Source organism: Castor canadensis, chromosome 6, assembly GCF_047511655.1.
Source record: "Castor canadensis chromosome 6, mCasCan1.hap1v2, whole genome shotgun sequence".
Classification (NCBI taxonomy): domain Eukaryota; kingdom Metazoa; phylum Chordata; class Mammalia; order Rodentia; family Castoridae; genus Castor; species Castor canadensis.
Genome location: NC_133391.1, coordinates 151,981,568 through 152,001,256, shown reverse-complemented (window position 1 = coordinate 152,001,256; position 19,689 = coordinate 151,981,568).

The following is a 19,689-nucleotide window of genomic DNA, read 5'->3' as shown; positions in this document are numbered from 1 at the left end:
TGGTGTCTATTGTGGTCACCCCTTTTCATTTCTAATTTTATTAATTTGGATCTTTTCCTTCTTCATTTCCTCAATTTTGGTAGGGATTTGTCATCTTATTTCTGTTTCCAAAGACCAGCTTTTCATTTCATTCACTGTTTGTATTTTTTTATCTCTATTTGGTTGAATTCAGCCAGCATTTTTATTATTTCTTTCCTGCCCGTTTTGGGTTTTGCTCATTCTTGTTCTTCAAGGAGTTTGAGATGCAGCATTAGGTCATTTATTTGAGATTTTTCTATGATTTTAATATATGCATTCATGGCTATAAACTTTCCCCTCAGGACTGCCTTTGCTGTCCCTAAGGTTCTGATAGTTTGTATTTTCATTCTCATTAAGTTCCAGGAACTCTTTGATTACCTCACTTATTTCTTTGATGACTCGCTGATCATGGAGCAATTTGTTGAGTATTTTCTTCTGTTTTGTTATTGAGTTCTATTTTATTGTGTTGTGGTCAGAAAGTATGGAAGGGTTTATTTCAATATTCTTATGTTTGCTAAGACTTGCTTTTGAACTTAAAATAATGGTCTATTTTGGAGAAATTTCCATGGCCTGCTGAGAATAATACATACTATGCTGTTGCAGGATGGAATGCTGGAGCGAGCTTTTTCTCACTCTCTTGTTGAAGTGAGTTTTCTCTCACTTCTAAAGTCTTCTTTTGAACCTTGCTTTGCTATTCTTTAAAACCTCTTTTCTTAGACTTGCTTCATCCCATATTTTCTCTTAGCTTTTCTTTAGCATAAGTCTCTCTTAAAGTTTTTTCCCCAGATTTGCACTGTCCCATGCTGTCTCTTTAGCTTTCTTAAAGTCTTGGTGCTCAGACTTGCAAATAACAACAGTACCTAAAAACTGCTTTAGCATAACTCTTAGTCCAGGTTCTTAGAATCCTACTGTCCCATGTTCTCTTTAGCTTTTCTTTAGCTTAGTTTTTCTAAAGCCTATGTATAAACTTCTCAGAGCAGACTTGCACTGTCCCATGTTCTCTCTTTAGCTTTCTTAAAGTCTTGGCCCTCAGACTTGCTAACTATTCTTTGGCATCTCCTTCAGAAATTCTCCTTCAGCAATCCTCCCTTTAATTTATTTTCCCCCTTCAGCAATCTTCCCCCAGCAATCTGCCCTTCCAAAAGCCTCCCACATCCAAAAAGCTAAAAGCCCAAACACAAAAAAGCAAAAGCCTCAATGCAAAAGCCTCCAAAGCTAAAGCCCCAAAGCAAAAAGCCTCTTGTCCTCCTTTAGTGAGTCTTTCATATCCAGTGGTAAACAGGGTGGAGTAGCAGTTCTCAGGGAGGGGCGTGACATCTTAACAGGAGAAACCTGCATTCTTGCTTCTCTGAACATAAATAGTTTAGGAGAAGCAGCTGTTCTGCATCTTCTTCTATGGCAGCAGGCTGTGCCAGTCTCAGCCTACAGATAAACATCTTAGGAAAAAGCAATTAGCTGCATCTCTCCTTGCTTATGTCCAGTTCTCATAGGCTTCTCATAATCCACTCTCCACAGAATACTTTGCAGACATCTGTCAGGTCCATTTGATCTATGCTGTCATTCAATTCTAAAGTTTCTTTATTGATTTTTTTGTCTGGATCACCAGTCTGTTGATGATAATGAAGTATTGAAGTCTCCAGCTCCACTGTGTTTGGGTCTATCTATGTTTGTAAGCCCAGTAGTGTATGTTTAAAGAAGTTGAAGTTGGGTGTGCCAATGTTGGCTGCATATAAGTTAACAATTGTTATTTTCTTTGCTCCTTATATTTATATGAAGTGACCTTAATTGTCTCTTCTGACTAATTTAGGTTTGTAATCTACTTTATTTGATATAAGTATTGCTACTCTTCCTATTTTTGTGGTTCATTAGGTTGGTAAACCTTTTCTACCCTTTTACCATAAGGCAACATTTTTTTTTTCTGTGTATAATAAAGTGGGTTTCTTGTAAACAAATTGCCAGGTCCTTCTTTTTAATTCAGTTTGCCAATGGATGTCTTTTGATTGAGGAGTTGAGGGCATGAATATTCCCTGTTATAATATTGAGAGCTATATGGTTGTTCCATTTAGTTATTTTTGTTGTTTAAGGGTTGTGTGTGTACAACTGATTCTATTATACTCTCTGATTACTTGTGTGCTTTTCTCTCGAGGTTTAGTAATTCTCATCCTTTCATGGCTATGTTTTTTTTCATCTGTGTGTAGGATTCCTTTCAGAATCTTCTATTATGGCCTTTTACTGGTAATGTGTTGTTTTAGTTTCTGTTTATCATGGAAGGTTTTTTATTCCTATTCCAATTTTGAATGATAGCTTTGCTAGGTAGATTATCCTAGGTCAGAAATTGTTTTCTTTCAGTGCTAGAAATACTTAATTCTATGCCTTTCTTGATTTTAATGTTTCTGTTGAGACATCTGCCATTATTTTGATAGGTTTAACCTTTATATGTTATTTGATTTTTCTCTCTTAAAGCATTCAATATTCTTTTTATTTTGTCTGTGCTAATTGTTTTATCTATAATATGATGTGGAGAGGTTCTATTTTGATCATATCTGTTTGGTGTCCTGGAGGTTTTCAGTACCTGAATGTGCATCTCTTTCTTGGGATTTGGGAAATTTTCTTCTTTTATTTTGTTGAAAAAAATATATATATATACATATATACATATATATGTATATATATGTATGTGTATATATATATATACCTATATAGCACATTATGCACAGATTTGCTCTTTTGATAGAGTTTTTTCACAGCTCTTGAGTCTTTTGTCTAAGAATTATTCTGTTTTCTTTAATATTAATTGTTTTCTTTAAGCCTTGATATTCTGTCTTCCACTTGTGCCAGTCTACTGATGTGTCTTTCAAGTATAGTTTTTATTTGACTTAAAGAACTTTGTATTTCTTGGGTTTCTATTTGATCCTTTCCTTTTGAGACTTTCCATATCTTTGTTAAACTTCTCTTTCACATCTTGTTCTGTCTTCTTTATTTCATTTTTTATACACTCCTTGGTTTCATGTTAGCTATTACTGAGATTCTCTTTGAGTTCATTTAGTTGTTTCTGTGTCTTCTCAAGTTTGTGTGTGTGTATGTGTGTGTGTGTGTGTGTTCTCTTGTGATTCATTAGGTTGGTTTTGTATGTCCTCCTTAAGCTCAGCTTGAAGTGCATTGAACATTCTTATCATCATTCTTCTAATGTCAGCAATTGAGAATTCATCCCTTCACTTTGCACTGAATTCTCTATTGTGTTAATCTTAGCTTTTTGAGGAGTCATATTAAGGTAAATACTTTTTATATTGGCATTGGCAATCAACTTTTTAAGTAGTGTTGGAGGCACATTGTGGAATTTACAAAAGCTGTTGTGTCAAATATTTGAATTTGTCCCTTCTATCTTTTTCCTTTATCCCCCCAATCCAATTACTGGAATAGTTTTAGCAGGTCTCATTTTTCCATTTACCCACATGTGTACACAGTATTTATACCATATTCACACTCCTACACACTTTTCCCCAAGTCCTCCTCCTGCATTGATACCAACCACCTACCAGGACCAGTTCTGCCCTTCTATATTCTGATCTTGAAAAAAATCACATTTTTCTTTGTTTATAATAGCTATACAGGTAGTATCAGGTAGTTTCCTTGTGGCATTTCCATGTATATATGCATTATTACCCAAATTAGTTCATCTCCTCTATTTTTCTTCTTTCTTCTTTAGTCTCCTTCTTATAGTGGTTTCAACAGGCCTAGAAAGTCTATATTCTTTCATGTATAGAGAATACATCAATAATATTCACCTTTTAACTTCATTTTTCTTTTACCTTCTCTTTAGTGTGTCTTGTTTTTCAAAATCCTGTTGTACTTGTATTAGGTCTGTACTCCATATATGACAGAAAATGTGCAGATTTTGGCCTTCTGAACCTGACTAGTTTCACTTACAATGATATTATCCAGTTTTATCCATTTACCTACAAACAACAAAATTGATAACAGAGAGGTAGGGTTATTACAGTGACTAAAACTAAATATGTGGTTCATAAGACTTTAGCACTGGTTTGCAGGGGGAGTTTGTAACTGCTTATAGAAGTGGACTGGAGAATCTCTAGAATGCTGCAAACTCAACTTCATGGGCCATGTACATGACCAGAAATGTGGGCAATAAAGCCTATGTTCATTCCCAAAAATTCTTCTAGGAATTGAACTAAGGGCCATTCATGTTACATTGTAGCACAAAGCTTGTGGACAATTTGTCCATGTCCTAAGACTTTGTGGGTGGCTGAGAAGCTAAGATTAAAGGTCACAGACTAATTAACATAGGAGAGGAAAATGCAAGGCAATTCACAATTCATGGTGTGGCATGGTTATTGCTATTGCTTTAATACAGAATTACAGTGAGAAAAGCAGGGCACAATGACTTAAAACTGGGTCAGAGAAGGCATCGTAAATTGGGACTAAACAGTGCACGTTTCTGTAGAGATTAGCCATTGAAAAGAAGCCAAGATCTGTGCATCAGAAAATTAGGAAAGATGCCTTGATGCATGACAGGAATTGGTGAAATCCCACCCATCACAGCCTGAAAAGTGTAAAAAGTAAATTCATTTGAAGGGCTTTCTCTTGAGTAGTGAGATCCTCTGGGACATACAGCTCAAAAAGGTATCCAAGAAAGTTATTTCCCCAGCATGCATTTCACCATGCCCATTCTTCCAGGTACTTAGAGGCTTGTACACTGTAGCCAAGGGGGCCTGGCTACTGCTAAAGCTTATAGCAGATATTGGTGTCATCCATATGATGTTGGTTTTGCAGGCATGCAGAATACAAAAATTATGCAATCATGGATCTTTACTTTCACATTTCAGCTGAAATCCTGGGAGGCCAGGGAATGTGTAACAGGGTCATCATCCTGGCAGGAAGCTCCTTCGTAGGCAATGTGTGAAGCTTTATCTATCATGAGGTAAAGTACTTCCCATGCCACACGCTCTCATCACCAGGATGCTTTGCTCAAGAACATGGGGCAAACCATCCCTGGACTGAACCACTCTAAAGCTATGAACTAAAATAAATCTTTCCTCCTTTAAAATTTTTGCCAGCTATTTTGGCACAGAAACAGGAAAACTCACACACACACAAACATACATGTACACAAAAGCAAACATATAAAAACATGGGCTTTGTGAGGTTGGGCAAGGAATAGAAGAATCAAGGAAAGATGGGTATACAAATTATGCCTAATTGATCTATATTTAATGTATACATGCATCAAAATATAATATTGTACCTCATCAGTATGTGAAAATATTCTTTATCAGCCAAAAAATCCTACAAGTTCCTGATGTTGTTATTGTTGGAGGACGTAACTGGTCAGAAAAAAACATGTTCTAGTTCATCTCGGTAGGTTCCATCACAACCATGAGGGTTGTATTTTCACACACACTTTGTTCATGTTTACCTTGACTTTCCTGACAGGTAGATGTTACAACAATAAAAATTCCTTTTCTATCACTTTTACTGGTTCTGCTGTCTTAGCCAAATGTTGAATGGTTCTTTTCCTAAAAGAAAATAGCAATATGATTGAATATTGCTTCATATCTTGAATATGAAGAATCTACTAATTATTTATTTGGCAATAATTAAATCTACCCCAGTTTTCACAATAAAGTCAGAAGACATACAAACTGAGAAAATACAGATCTAATGTATGTTGATTTGTATGAAAGAAAAGGATGATATATAAATATCAAAAAATAACGTTCTAAACTATCAACCGTAAAAGGGTTACAGGGAATTATAATCTGCTCTGCTAAAGAGAACCAGAAAATATTCAAGAATTTTAGATTATATTTGTTAGTTGAGCAGAGACAATATTTCAATATGATGATTTGCATGAGGAAAAACTTGTTCCTATAGGCTTATAATGTTATCAGTTTTTTCACAGAAGGAAATAAGAATCTCATGTTTACTCTGATGTTTCATTGGAAGATAGATTTATGCTTTACATTGGTAACAACTTGCTCACTATTGACTGAGAAACCTCAGACTTAGACACCTACATGAAGAAACACATCTACAAATCAAGTAATGTATTTTGAAAATATCAACAAGGAGTTCTATGAAATGTAATAAACTGACTCCCTAGAGCAGAAATGTAAGTGACAGAAATTTTGCTATTGCATCAGTTGTGACTTAAACTGTAGTTTGTGTTTCACTATGTAGATGGCATCATTTCCTGACACTGATTCCTCAAAGTAAAATTTGCAAATTTATTCCCTGACACTTTTTAATTTGTTTCAATGGGAAACATACTCAGTTTATCTACTTTGAAAGTGAGATGAATTATTTAAATTTTCATTTTTTGCTGAGTTTGAGTTAAGACTGAGTGTACAGTCTTAATAAAAATGTGATGAGGAACAATTTGGCTCCTGACAGATAAGAGAAGCACATGCCAAAATCCTTCATAGAGACTAGGCTGACCTTTCAGAGTAAGAAAATGAACTTACCTGCAGATTTCTATGGGCAAATGAACATAAGACAGAAGACAGTAGAGGAAAGTAATTCCAGTTAGAAAGTACAAAGGATAAACCCAGAAGGATGGGACAAATTGAGTTTATGGTTTATACACTTACAAAAAGAAATAAAGACACATGAATGAGTGACAAATCTGCCTTTTAAGATGGTTATTGTGCTGTGGTAAGTCAAGAGGTAAACTGTATGGAGACCAAAGTGCAGAGTTTCAGGAAATTCAGCATTAATTTGCACGTTTTTTGTTAGCAGCAAAATCATATGGGAGTCAAAGCTGATCTAAAAAAGTTCTTTTTTTGGTCAATTAGAGAAAGTTAAACATTTTTAACAGCTTCTTGATTTAACAGCTTCAATTATGGTCACTGAATATCTAAAATTAATTCAGTAATAAAATGTGTGAAACATTTGGGAGCATGTACTAAATTTATACTGTGAAGATATATATTTCAAAATTAAAATCATAGATATTGATAAGTATGACAGGAAAATATGTCAAAGATTTATTAATTCATTAATGATAATACTGGTGAAATGATAAAGCTGATTAAAAGCACTTTTAGATAAACTAAGAAATGATAGTCATTTTGGCATCATATTGAGGGATCTGAATTTCAATATATAAGTATTTGAAGGTACAAACTTTCAATCCCAGTCAAAGGATTAGCAAGGATTTTCTATGATAATGTTGAAAATCATCAGCGATATTATGAAACAAGAAGAATGACATGAATAAAAAGATCATGGAGCATTCCTGGTGTGAGTAAATAAGACTAAGCTTTCTGGTTCCTGGCTTTATTAAAATGTTACTGAAAGGAGATAAAGTATCTGCTTTGAAAGAAGCATAAAAATGATACATTGTAAAACAAAGTATTTTTGTACATTTAAAAACAAATTTCAAGGGAATCTTAATGTCCTTTTATATGAGTAGAATATATGTCACTATAGAATAAAAACTTAATGAATTTGATCTTGTTGAATCATATACAGAACAACATGCAGAATAATAAATGTAGAAATAACATATATTTCATGATTCCTTTCTCAAAATTAATGTTTTAAATGCATTAAAAATAATGGATAATTACCTTGAATGAAAACAATTTGTAATAATGGGAGAAATATTAAAATAAACCTGTTTTCTCCATTAATTATTTTCATCTACTTCTGTATAGAGTTCCCTGGTATGGTAAAATGAAATCAATAGTTTTCCTTTAAATAAAACTCATCAATAGTAATATAATATATTTTGAGTAAATAGTTAAATTTATCTTAATATTGTTGAATCTCTCATTTTTCTCTCTCTTCACTAAAAGCACAGAGTAGTTAAGTAGCAATAGGTGTCTTACACTTCCATTACACTTGAGTCTCCATTCTGCTGCCATGGTCTCTGTTCCTCCTTCTCAACTCACCCTTCAGCTCTCTTCCATTTGAGTCAGTTTCTTCTGTGAACCAATCAATGTAACTAGGTCTGCTGCAGAATGTCCTTACAGTTGGATTTATGAACAATCATCAAGTTGAAAGGCAGAACAGTGAAGAAATCTTTAAAATGATGTATGACTATGTCAGGAAACATGAACCTTTCCAAGGGTCTTGAGAATACAAAGTGTGTTAAAATTAATTTTCATTAGCTCATGCTCTACACTACTTCTTAAAACTGCTCTTATAGCAATTAATCTGTCAATCTTCCCTTACCTACACTTCACCAGTTGTCCTCTCACATATTTCAAATTTTACCACAGTAGAAATCTTGTCAGTAAAACATTCCATCATAAAAAACCAAGTGTCATTTAAAATACTGCTCTTAACTGATGAAGTTATTGGAAAAAGTGAAAACTTTAAGTTTATGAGTAACAAGTCCTTTTAATGTCAGCTCAAATTTTGCTCTCAACGTATTGATAGGAAACAAAATTAAGTTTGCATTTGGAAGATCATTAGAGTTAATCCTCTTACTAGTGGAGTGACTTATGTGGTAGAGCACCTGCCTCGCTAGCATTAGGCCCTGAGTTCAAACCCCAGCACCAACAAAAAAAAATCAAAAAAGAGATCATTACTAGAAATAATTTTTGTGATATCATGTTGATTTCTCATTATGTAATTCAAAATGAATGCCAAGAACCTAAGTGACACTACTATGAAAAGACAACACAGGATGGGACTTCTACTTGCTCTCTTTCTTTTCTTCTTTTTTTTTTTTGCTAAGAATTTTTCTCAGTATCTATGTCTATAGAAATGAAGAATATTGTGCCCCATAGTAGTCCAGGAAATAGTATGGCCTATCCATGTCTATAAAAATCAATTTAAAGTAAATATCTCATATCAAATTGAGGACCATAAAATTTTAGTTTGAATAAATATTTTTCAAAGTTCATAATAATGCACATGACCTTATTCTACTTTCTGTTGCTAAACCTATATAATTTATCAAGAAAACAGGCTCATTTAGCTGAGATTTCTGGAGGTCCAAGACCATAAAACTGGCATCTTCTCTATTTCTTCTGATGGCCTCATAACAGAAGGCAGCAGGTGTTTTCACAAGAGAGCATTTAGCACGAAAAGATGCAAGAAAGTGCACAGATTTTTTTATGGTATCCTCTCATGGAATAGACTTGAGCCTCACAAACACAAGAAACCACTCCCATCAAAAGGGTATTGTGAAAAGGTAAGTTACAACAGTTTATTCTAAGGTATTAATTGACATTATTTTCAATTCATGAATCAGGCAGGTATTTTTTATTCTATAACACAAAATAAGTGCTCCAATGGTCTAAGCAGAAGAGGTTGATTTTTGTAGACACTGTAGGGATCAGAAAGGAGGAAATAAGGCCAGGCATAATGGGTATAATGGGTCATTTTTTTTTAGGAAGATCATGGTTCAAGATCAGCATGGACAAAAATTTAGTGAGACTTCATTTCAACCAATAAGCCAGGAATGATGGAACCCAGCTGTACACCCAGTGAAGTAGGAAAATTGTGGTGTAGGCTGATCTTGATCAAAAATGGGAGACGCTGTAGCATAGAGGAGGGCCAGAAAAGAAGCAAGCAAGTCTGTGGTCTGATAATGTAGCAATGTGGGAGGGGATGGCATTAGCAGAGAGAAAGAATCTAAATGTAAAGATGGTCAGGTATTAGTGTAGGTTGCATAGAGTTACATGCAACCATGTATGGGTTAAATCTTGCATTTTGCTTCTGCAACCTGTTTGTAAAGGTATATAAGGTAAGAGACCCTTTGTTCTCAGTGCTCAGCCTTTGGATATGAATCCTCTGAGCCTCTGCCAGCACACTAATAAATATTGCTTCCTGAACAGCTTTGGTGTCCCATATCCCTGCTTAGATATCCCATAACAACACCATACCCAAAATAGCTAAAAGCAAAAAAATGGCTGGAAGCATGGTTCAAGTGGTAGAGAGCTTGACTAGTAAGCATGATGCACTGAATTCAAACACCTGTACCCAGAAGAAGAAAGAAAGAAAGAAGGAAAAGAGAGAAAAGAGAGAAAGAAGAAAGAAAGAAAAAGAAAGAAAGAAAAGGAAAGAAAGAAGGAAAAAAGAAAGGCAGAAACAAAGTACAAAGAGCACATTCCTCTTTTTAAAGGTAGGAATGTGGCATCAGGACAATAGAACCATAAAGGATTCGTTACCATATTTTAACTTTTCGTAAGGATTGAGGAATTAAGGGATGCTGGGATTAAAGCCAAGGGAGCTCCATCCTGCTTGGGAAATTGGTCTTTGTAATTGTTCTGATTTCTTGGAAAAACAGATAGAAATTTATTTGAATTTGGTACATAGAAATTTAGCCTGAAAGGCTTCATTTTAGTTTTTAGTCTAGATGGCCAACATTAGAACCTGTTCCAAAACAATGACCTCATGCAATTTTTATCCATCAGTATCTTCCCCTACTCAGTGACTGCCTCACCTCTTAACATTGTTAATTGAAAATCAAATTTCCACCAGAATTTTGTAGGAAACAAGCCACATATAAGCTGTAGCATACATTCATGCACATTGCTTTGATAATAATATACTGATTATAATTTTATTTTAAAATATCTATTGAGAAGAAATTATTTTAACCTTAATCTTAAAGAATTTTAAAATTTGTAGTACCTTAAAAGTCTTCATGTCTCTTACTATTAACCCCACCTACCATACTGTACGCCCGATCTTGAGTTTTTCCTGTTTCAAACTTGTTTCCTACAGGAAATATTCTTGGTTTCCTAATGCTTCTATATTGTTGAATTTAAAGTTTAATCTCTCTCTCTGCAGAATAATATCTATTATAGAACAAAACTAAATTCTAAAGTTGAGGAATATTCACCTAATTCCCAGATGATCAGTAGACAGTGACTTCTTATACATGTCATGTCATAAAACTTTCAATGCATTTTTCCTAGATATTTTTCTGGAAATGAAATTGGTTAGTCTTGAAATGCTCATGAGATCAATTTTCCAAAGCTTATTTACTAATTTTCATTTTCAAAAGATTATGATGATTTCCATCAATATGTTACCAATTCCAGTGACATTTGCAAATAATGGCAATTACCTCTTCCTTTCCAAGCCTTTTATTGTTAAAACGTTTTATCGTTTCCCAATGGCATTATCTTACTGTGAATTATATTGTATTACACTGCACTCTGTTGTGCCACACTGCACTGTACTACTCTTTACTAGGTTTTGTTTCTTTTTTGTCTTCTTGTTTGCTTTGGTCCTCTGCAGAATGTTTTATATCAGGTATCCATGTTTCATCTAGAACACAGTTAAATATTCATATATTATTGTCATTTCTGACATTTGTTTTAAGTTTATTTGGAAAAATAATCATGTCTTTGTAGTTTACTAAGTGTTAGTATCATAACTGGATGCATTGTTAAATTAATTTCCAGTATCTATTAAAATATTGTTTTTGACTTCTGTTAATCTTTTGAATTATATTGAGTGTTCTTTGATGCTAAATAATTCTCAAATTTTACAAATTAATCTACTTTGTTCGATGTATTTATAGCATAATTCATTTTGCTAATATTTTGTGAATTATTTTTGAATCTATATTCGTGACAGAAATGTTTCAGTATTTTTCTTACCTTGTAATATATTTATCTGGTGTTGTTATCAATGTTTCTGTGTCCTCCTAAAATAAATATTATTTGTTCCCTCTTCTTCCATTACCTGGATATTCTTGTGTAAAATTAGTATCATTCTCTTCTAAAGTATTTGGAAGAATGTGAGGGAAACATAGGATCCTAAATTCAAGGGTTATTTTTATAGATATTTTTAAGTAGTACATTTGGTTTCTCCATTGGGCATCTGAATTTCAGATATTTATTTCTTTCTTTGTTTTCGTGGATTGTGTTTTACAATGAATATCATTTCTCCCCAAAATTATCAAATGAATTGAACTAAAGTTTTACTTGATGTCATCAATCTACTCAATGTGTGTAGACTTCTTCCAAAATAGTAAAAATGTATTAGTAATAAAAGTGTGATGACAGATCATAAAAGAATCGTGTTTTTGCAAAACAATAAAATGTTCACAGCATGACTTCTAAGTGAATAATATTTATAAATATTTACCAATTAGATAATTTGCATATGGCTAAGAAGATAGAGTAGAGAAAACATGAAAAAGCACACACTTAAATCATAACCTATTTAATAAGAATTTATCTAACACTTTGTTCTTAAAGTACTCATTTTTATAATTTGTATGATTATGATAAGCTCATGTTGCTATTGTCATGAAAACAACATTTCAAACTGAAGGAGAAGGCCATGAGCTTGTCAGGAATCATCTGAAATAAATTTACTATAAAAAGCATATCTATCATTTTTTGCATAAATCCAAAAATGTCCGTATGCTCTTGCCAATAATTGCATCCAGAAGTCTTCAAAGCCATTCTCTAAATCTTCATTTACTTTTTTTCTAATATCTAATTTTACTAGAAAATATATTTAAAAGCATTTAATTGTAGTGAGATGAAAAATTTGTGATATTGTCTTTCACAATTGTAATTTATTACTACAAATAAATTATAATTTATAAATTATTAGAATTTATTACCAATTATTATAAATAATAATTATAAATAAATAAATTGGGTATAGTAGGAATAGACCACAGAAAAACCTCTCTTTGACAGGAAGGTAAAACAGGTCCTATCTAGGTATTGGTACCAGAGGGATGGAGGAGGATACACGAGGAAAGGGTAAAGGCGGGTGAGTGTGTTGGAAATATTATTTACTCATGTATGAAAATGCAAAAGTGAGACCTGTTGAAAATATTCCTGTAATTTGGGGAGGGAGATAAAGGAGAATGATGGGGGTGCTGAATTCAACTATGATATATTGTAAGAAATTTGAAAAATATCACAATGTACTCCAACAATAATTTGATAATAAAAAAAAAGAGAAGAAAAAAAAACCTCATATTGTTCCAAATTGTGAAACTCTTTACAGATAGAGCAGACAGGATTTCACAATCAGTTGTAAACATGAGCTATAAGCAAATAAGTCCAAGAAATGGATATGACATAAACATGCAGAATTGTGTGTACTTCCAAACAACTGCAATTGTACTCCTAGTTATAAAAGTGTCTGTAAGACCACCCCAGATTCAATGATTTACTACAAGGATTCAGAACATTCAAAACTTTTTACACTCAAAGTTATGAGTTTATTATAACAAAATTACACAAAAATGTCATTGGAGGGAAGCACACAAGGTACATCTGGAGAAAACCAAGTGCAAGTTTCTAAGAGCATTCTAGGTGCATTTCAGTAGGGCATTCTTTATTCCTCCAATGAAACTCTTTGACGTGTTAAATGTTGTGTTTATAGAACGTTCATTGTAGAATAAATACCAAGATTTGTACAGGGTTGGTGTTGAGGATACTCTTCATCTTGTGGCTGAGCTATAGAGAAGAAGGATGGACTTCCACTCAAAATTTGGTTTAGATGTAGAGAACGATGAGCACACAGACACCCAGACACCCAGACACACACACACACACACACACACACACACACACACACACACACACACACACACATACCATGAGAGAGTTGTACTCACCTGGGGAGATTTTCTGGGGAGGACACCAGGGGGCTCCAAAAAAAGGTCCTTGAAAGGAGAATAACTTGGTATTTTTTTGTTTGTTTCGTGCATTAGGGATGGGTTGGGTGGCTATTGTATTTTTTTTGTGAGTGCAATACAAGGGTTTGAACTCAGGGCCTATACCTTGAGCCACTCCACCAGCCCTTTTTAGTGATGGGTTTTTCAAGACAGGGTCTTGTGAACTATTTGCCCAGGCTGACTTTGAACCACGATCCTCCTGATCTCTGCCTCCTGAGTAGGTAGGATTACAGGAGTGAGCCACCAGCTCCCAGCCAGATTGTTTGAACCTCTTATCAAAGTCAAAATAAAGGGAGAACCCAGACTTTCTTCTCACCTTGCCCAGTTATGGAACAAAAAAAGAAGAGAGAAGATCAAGGCTTAAAACTTATCTTCAGTCAAATATGAAATTATTGTGCTCCACCTAACACATACCAGAATTCTAGAAATAAAGCAAACAATTGGCATAAACCCATTTTAACACAGTAAGCCTGTCATATCATTGAGGAAATTTTATGCTAGTGTAAGGAACTGTTCTCTCAAGTTCCCAAACATCAATGCGGAGTCAACTCAGGAACCAGACCTTCCCTAGGAAGCCAGTTTCAGCTGTCAGTGTTAGCGCTTCCTCACTTTTTGTAGGGAAGTTCACATTGATTTCCCAGCCATTGTGATATCAGAATATTTTATAACAATGCTCTAATGGGATTTCTTCTGGCTTTCCTCTTATGAAAAATGCAACTAGCAGAACACAGTCAAGTAGAGATATTGAAATGTAGAAAAAGCAAAAATAGATATAATCATCAAATAGTGTGTTAGCCACAATATTTTACTATCTAGCTTCTGGGGTTTATCTGAATCAGCAACTTCAACTAGTTAAACATTTTCTTTTAATCCTATAGTTGTATAGAATAAACGATGTGTCAGATAATTAGGGGTTCTTATGAGGGACAGGTCTCCTTCATTGTCAAGACATGTCTTTAAAAACAGCCAAGCATCACATCATAGGAGATTTGAAGCCTGTTTCTCCCTCTGCCCCAAGTGGCATCTATAGTTTTCTTAAATTAAGTTCTTTTTTTACAATCTCTCCCTAAAGAGCTATTATATACATGTATATATTTACTTACATATATATATTTGTATAATATACAAATATACAAGGGTAACTCTGTACCCTTCAGTTTACCCTTCTGATGAGAAAATAATTAATGAAAACTTTAAAGCAAACCACTCACAAAATGAAAGTAGAGTTTAAAGAACTTATATCATGTACTCTAGTCATATTAGTATGTTTCAAAGGTGTTAGTATCTTTGCATTTTAATGTTATAATTTTAAAATTCAATTATCTTTTGATATGGAAAATCAAAGTTTTTTGTTGGAATATAGTTACAAAATTTTTAATGAATAGAAACTTGAAAAGTATGCAAGGTATGGCACATTTATTAAAGTAATTATATTTTGAATACTCACAACAAATTTCACACCTCCTGGCTGAGGAATAAAATTAAAATAGCAAGCATGTTAAAATGGAATTTACAATATAATTAGTTGTTGGTAGCATTATGTATTTCAAGTAACTCCATTATTAAAACATCTACAGTTTACATAATCACACAAGTAATTTAACGAGGCTGAGATACAGAGGTTTTTTGTCCTACCTACAATAAAATGTTATTCCCAGCTACATGTAATGACCATTTATAAATAATAGGAAATTGCTTAAGTACCCCAGAGCAGGATGGAATGTTTAACCCAAATAAGGTAAAGAAGTACATTTTTAGCACAAAAGTGTGATCCTTGTTATACTATTTTGGTAGTTTGTCAACAAAGTGGTAAAGTATATTTTGTTTAAATTTTATGTATTTTATTTTTTTAATTTATTTTAAAGAAATAATTTTTAATAATAAATCACTATATAATCAAGTATTTTGTTACTCAAATATATGTAGAGATAATTAAATTCTATTCAAATTTGCTAATTAAATCATAATACCTCCCAATATACAGTTTAAACATGTAATATTTAAAAAGTGAATTTTGTTTGGTTTTTTAAAAAATTTTTATTCATTTATTCACAGGTGCATACATTGTTTGGGCCATTTCTACCCCCCCCCCCGACTCCTGCCTCCTCCCTCTGCTCCCCAAACCCCCTCACTTCCAGGCAGAGCAGGTTTTCCTGTTTTCTTGAAGAAAAGATACAAGCAGTAATAAGAAATTACTTTTACCATGAAATATTTAATTTAATTAGAAACATTTTACAAAAATACTTTTGTTTTTAATTTTGGGAGTCTTTGAGAATTCAGTATACATTTTAAAAATCATTTTGATTACTTCTTTACTCTATGTACAGCAACATCACCTCAAGCTAAACAACTACCAGTTCTAGCAGTCAGGCAAGGGCTCGGCTCCAACAGCTAGATTCACTAAGAGATTCTACAATTTTGAATTAGAAGAATCCTCACTATATCCAGGTGTATGCCACTGCAGATATACAAAGGCACGCACACAAAATTGTGAGACCAAATTGGGCTGAAATTGCTGTTTTCCTTTAAAACTTATACAAAACATGTCATGTTAAGACATCCTATCGTCAAGCAAACCTTATAATTTAAGTTTCACTGGGCAGTGACAATTTTAGAGCATCAACACTATGATTACAGAAAGAAATAGGAATTCCATGCACACAAGGGAGTGGCACATCTTATATTAAAAGTAAAACTATTTTGACTTTATAAAGTATTTAATAATTTATAGGGGTCTGAAATCCTTGTAAAGAGAGACCAGAAATAAAATGGATTATTGTTGCTTCAGGTAAACTAATATCATCTTTTTTTTTTTTTCTTTTGGTAATACTGGGATTTGAACTCAAGGATTTACACTTGCAAGGCAGGCACTCTGCAACTTAATCACACCTCCAGTCCTAATATCGTCATTACTACATCCTGGTATTGCTGTGCTGTATTTCTAGTTGCAAGTCTAATTATTGTTAATTCAGTGTGATTACTTCCCCCTTGGTGCATCTATGTTTGATTGCAGGGCTGCTCTGGCATTGGGAAAAAGTCAGGGTATATATTGTACTATCTCTGGTTTTTCTTGGGATCCTGTTATTTTAAAAAATAACAAAATCCATAGATGTAATAAGAAAAATCTAGAAGTTCAGTGTGTCTTTCTTTTGTCTTCAGATTTTTAGAGTCAACTTACAAAACTGCACATTCCTTTTATAAGTACTCTTATTTAAGTACACGTTTCATCTGTGAAATATCACAAAGAGTGGGCACTGACAGACTATGGTCTGCAGTACAAATCCAACTCATGGCTCTTTTTGTACAACCCATAAGCTCAAGAAGCACTTTTATATTTTATAAAGGATTACTTAGAAAAAAGGAAGAGGTAGAGGAAAAAAGAAGTCAGAGGCAGGGAAGTAAGAAAAGAGCAGCAACAGAGACTGTATATAGAAAACAATATCTAAAATATTTACTCCTTGACCTGTTTCAAAAGTGATTCAACTTTAAGCCAGAATAGTGTTTTTAATACAATGATTAACAAAGGTAAAATTATTCTGTATATAGTATCTAGAGTCATATCTGCTTCCACAGGAGAAATTATTGAGCACATAATCTTTGGCTGGTGTAAATGAAGAACTGAGTATTCAATGTTATTTAAGTAATTTACACTTAAATGTATACACTTCCATATTGTGCAGCATAGAAAAGTGTAAGCTACAAGAATGAAGAGTTCATTGGAGACTTTAAAGTGTGCTTATTAAAGTAGTACTGGTTTTCTACTACGGAGTAGGGTACTATGAAGAGTGATGATATGCTGTATTCTTTTAAAAGCTTGAAGAAAATATCGTGGTTTTACCATAAAGAAATAATAAATGTTTGGAAAGAGGCATAGGTTTAGCTGATTTAAGCATAATGCAATGTAGGAAAACATCACATAGTACACCATTAACATATACAATTGTTATGTTTCAATGTATCTTCAAAAAATTAATTAAACACACTTGAATAAATGTGTTTTAAATGCCATCCTCAATAGTAATAATAATAATGAAAAGAATGAAAAACAAATGATGGTGGGAGACTTATAAAGACACACACACACACACTTATGATTGTCTGTGCATTAGCTGCCAAGCCATCTACCTAAATGTAATAAATGTAATAAATATGAGCATGGATTATATATATATATATATATATATATATATATATATATATATATATATACTAAACATATATATGTTCAGTAGTTGAGTGATATTATTAATCAACAATCATGAAGGAATCTGTTGTGTGCCATTAACTCTAAAACAGATGGTATTTAGTGTAGCCTGTATTTGTGAGATCTATGGGTGTTGGTAATAATGAAGCCTTTCATGAAAGTCGATGGTTAGCAGCATGGACTGTAGATTCGAGTTGCCTGGTCTCCAACCCAGGTACTACCATTGACAAACTTGTGACTTTATGTCCCTGAACATTTCTGTGGCTATAGCATTTTCTCTAAAAGGAGAAGAAAAGAGGCACAGGTTTGAATAAAATACTCACAGGTAATTCATGAGCTAATAGAGGTAAAGTGAGAAGATTTATGCTAGTCAATATTTGCTTCAGGATGGTAAATATTGATATGTTACCTAAGTATGTAAAATAATCAAAAGCATTAAGAGTAAGAGAGATTTAGGTGGGAGAATCAATCTTTACTAGTATAAGGAAAATTCATTTATCAGTGATCTAAATATTAATATAATACACAATAATTTGAGAAAAAATAGTGTTAGGTATAATAGTATTTGATGGAATGTTACATTAACTTAAAGTTAAATGGCTGCTAACACTATATTCTTTAATGATTGCAGACACTAAAACATCTTTTTTGCCAACAGTCATCCATTTAAGAGATGAAAATATTAGGCATATCAAATTTTCTTTTTTGTGTGTATGTAGCACTGGGGTTTGTTCTCAGGGTTTCCTGCTTGTTAGACAGATGCTCTAACACTTGAGTCATGCCTTTAGCCTTTTTGCTTTAGTTATTTTGGAATAGGACCACATGTTTTTGTTCAGCCAGCCTAAACCATTATCCTCTGGCTCTTTTTGACTGAGTTTAATTTTCAGATAGAGTCTCATGGCACTTTTTGCCCAAGTCTGGCTTTGGACTGCAATCCTCATGCCTATTCCACGTAGCTTGAATGACAGGTGCATGTCATCACACTCACCGTTTTTATTGAGCTGGGGTCTGCACCTATAGTTTCAGCTGATTGGGAAACATAGGTAGGATCATCACATTCCACAGCCAGCACCAGACCAAAAGTACCCTGAGACTCAATCTGAAAAATAAACCAAGGCAAAAAGTGTCGGGTGCATAGCTCAATTTGTGGATAGAGTGCCTGTGGAATCAGCATAAAGCTTTGAGTCTTGAGAGCAAACCCCAATTCCACCAAAAGAAAAAGAGAGAGAGAGAAGGAGAGAGAGACAGAGACAGGGAGGGAGGAAGGAAGAAGGAAAGAAAGGAAAGAATATATCAGAGAGAATTCTGCCATAGAAAAGAGGTAGTTGGTAAATATTTCTTTTGTGTCTCTTGTATAATTAAATATACTGAGAAATAATTTTGAAAAGAAGTATTCCAGACTGTTCACTTTGCTTTTCTTTTTTTAGTTTTATTTTACCATTTTTACACGCCCGATCTTGTTTGATCTCGGAAGCTGAGTAGGGTCGGGCCTGGTTAATACTTGGGTGGGGGAGACTGTTGCCTTTTGAAAGAAACTCAAGCACATTAGAAGTTTAAAAACCAGGGGGAGAAATGACCCAAACATTGTAGGCACATATGAATAAAAGAAATTTAAAAAAATGAAAACAGCAACAACTATATATACACATAAAAAAAAGTTTAAAAACCAAACAATATGATAACAATAACAAAAAAAGGTGTTATTTAAATAAAGTAGTGACACTTAATAAAAACACTCTAAAGTACCCAGGACCATAAGCTGTAATACATTTCACAGACAAAAGCAAAATTCCATGACTCCATCAATTCTTTGTCCTTCGAATTTTATTTTATA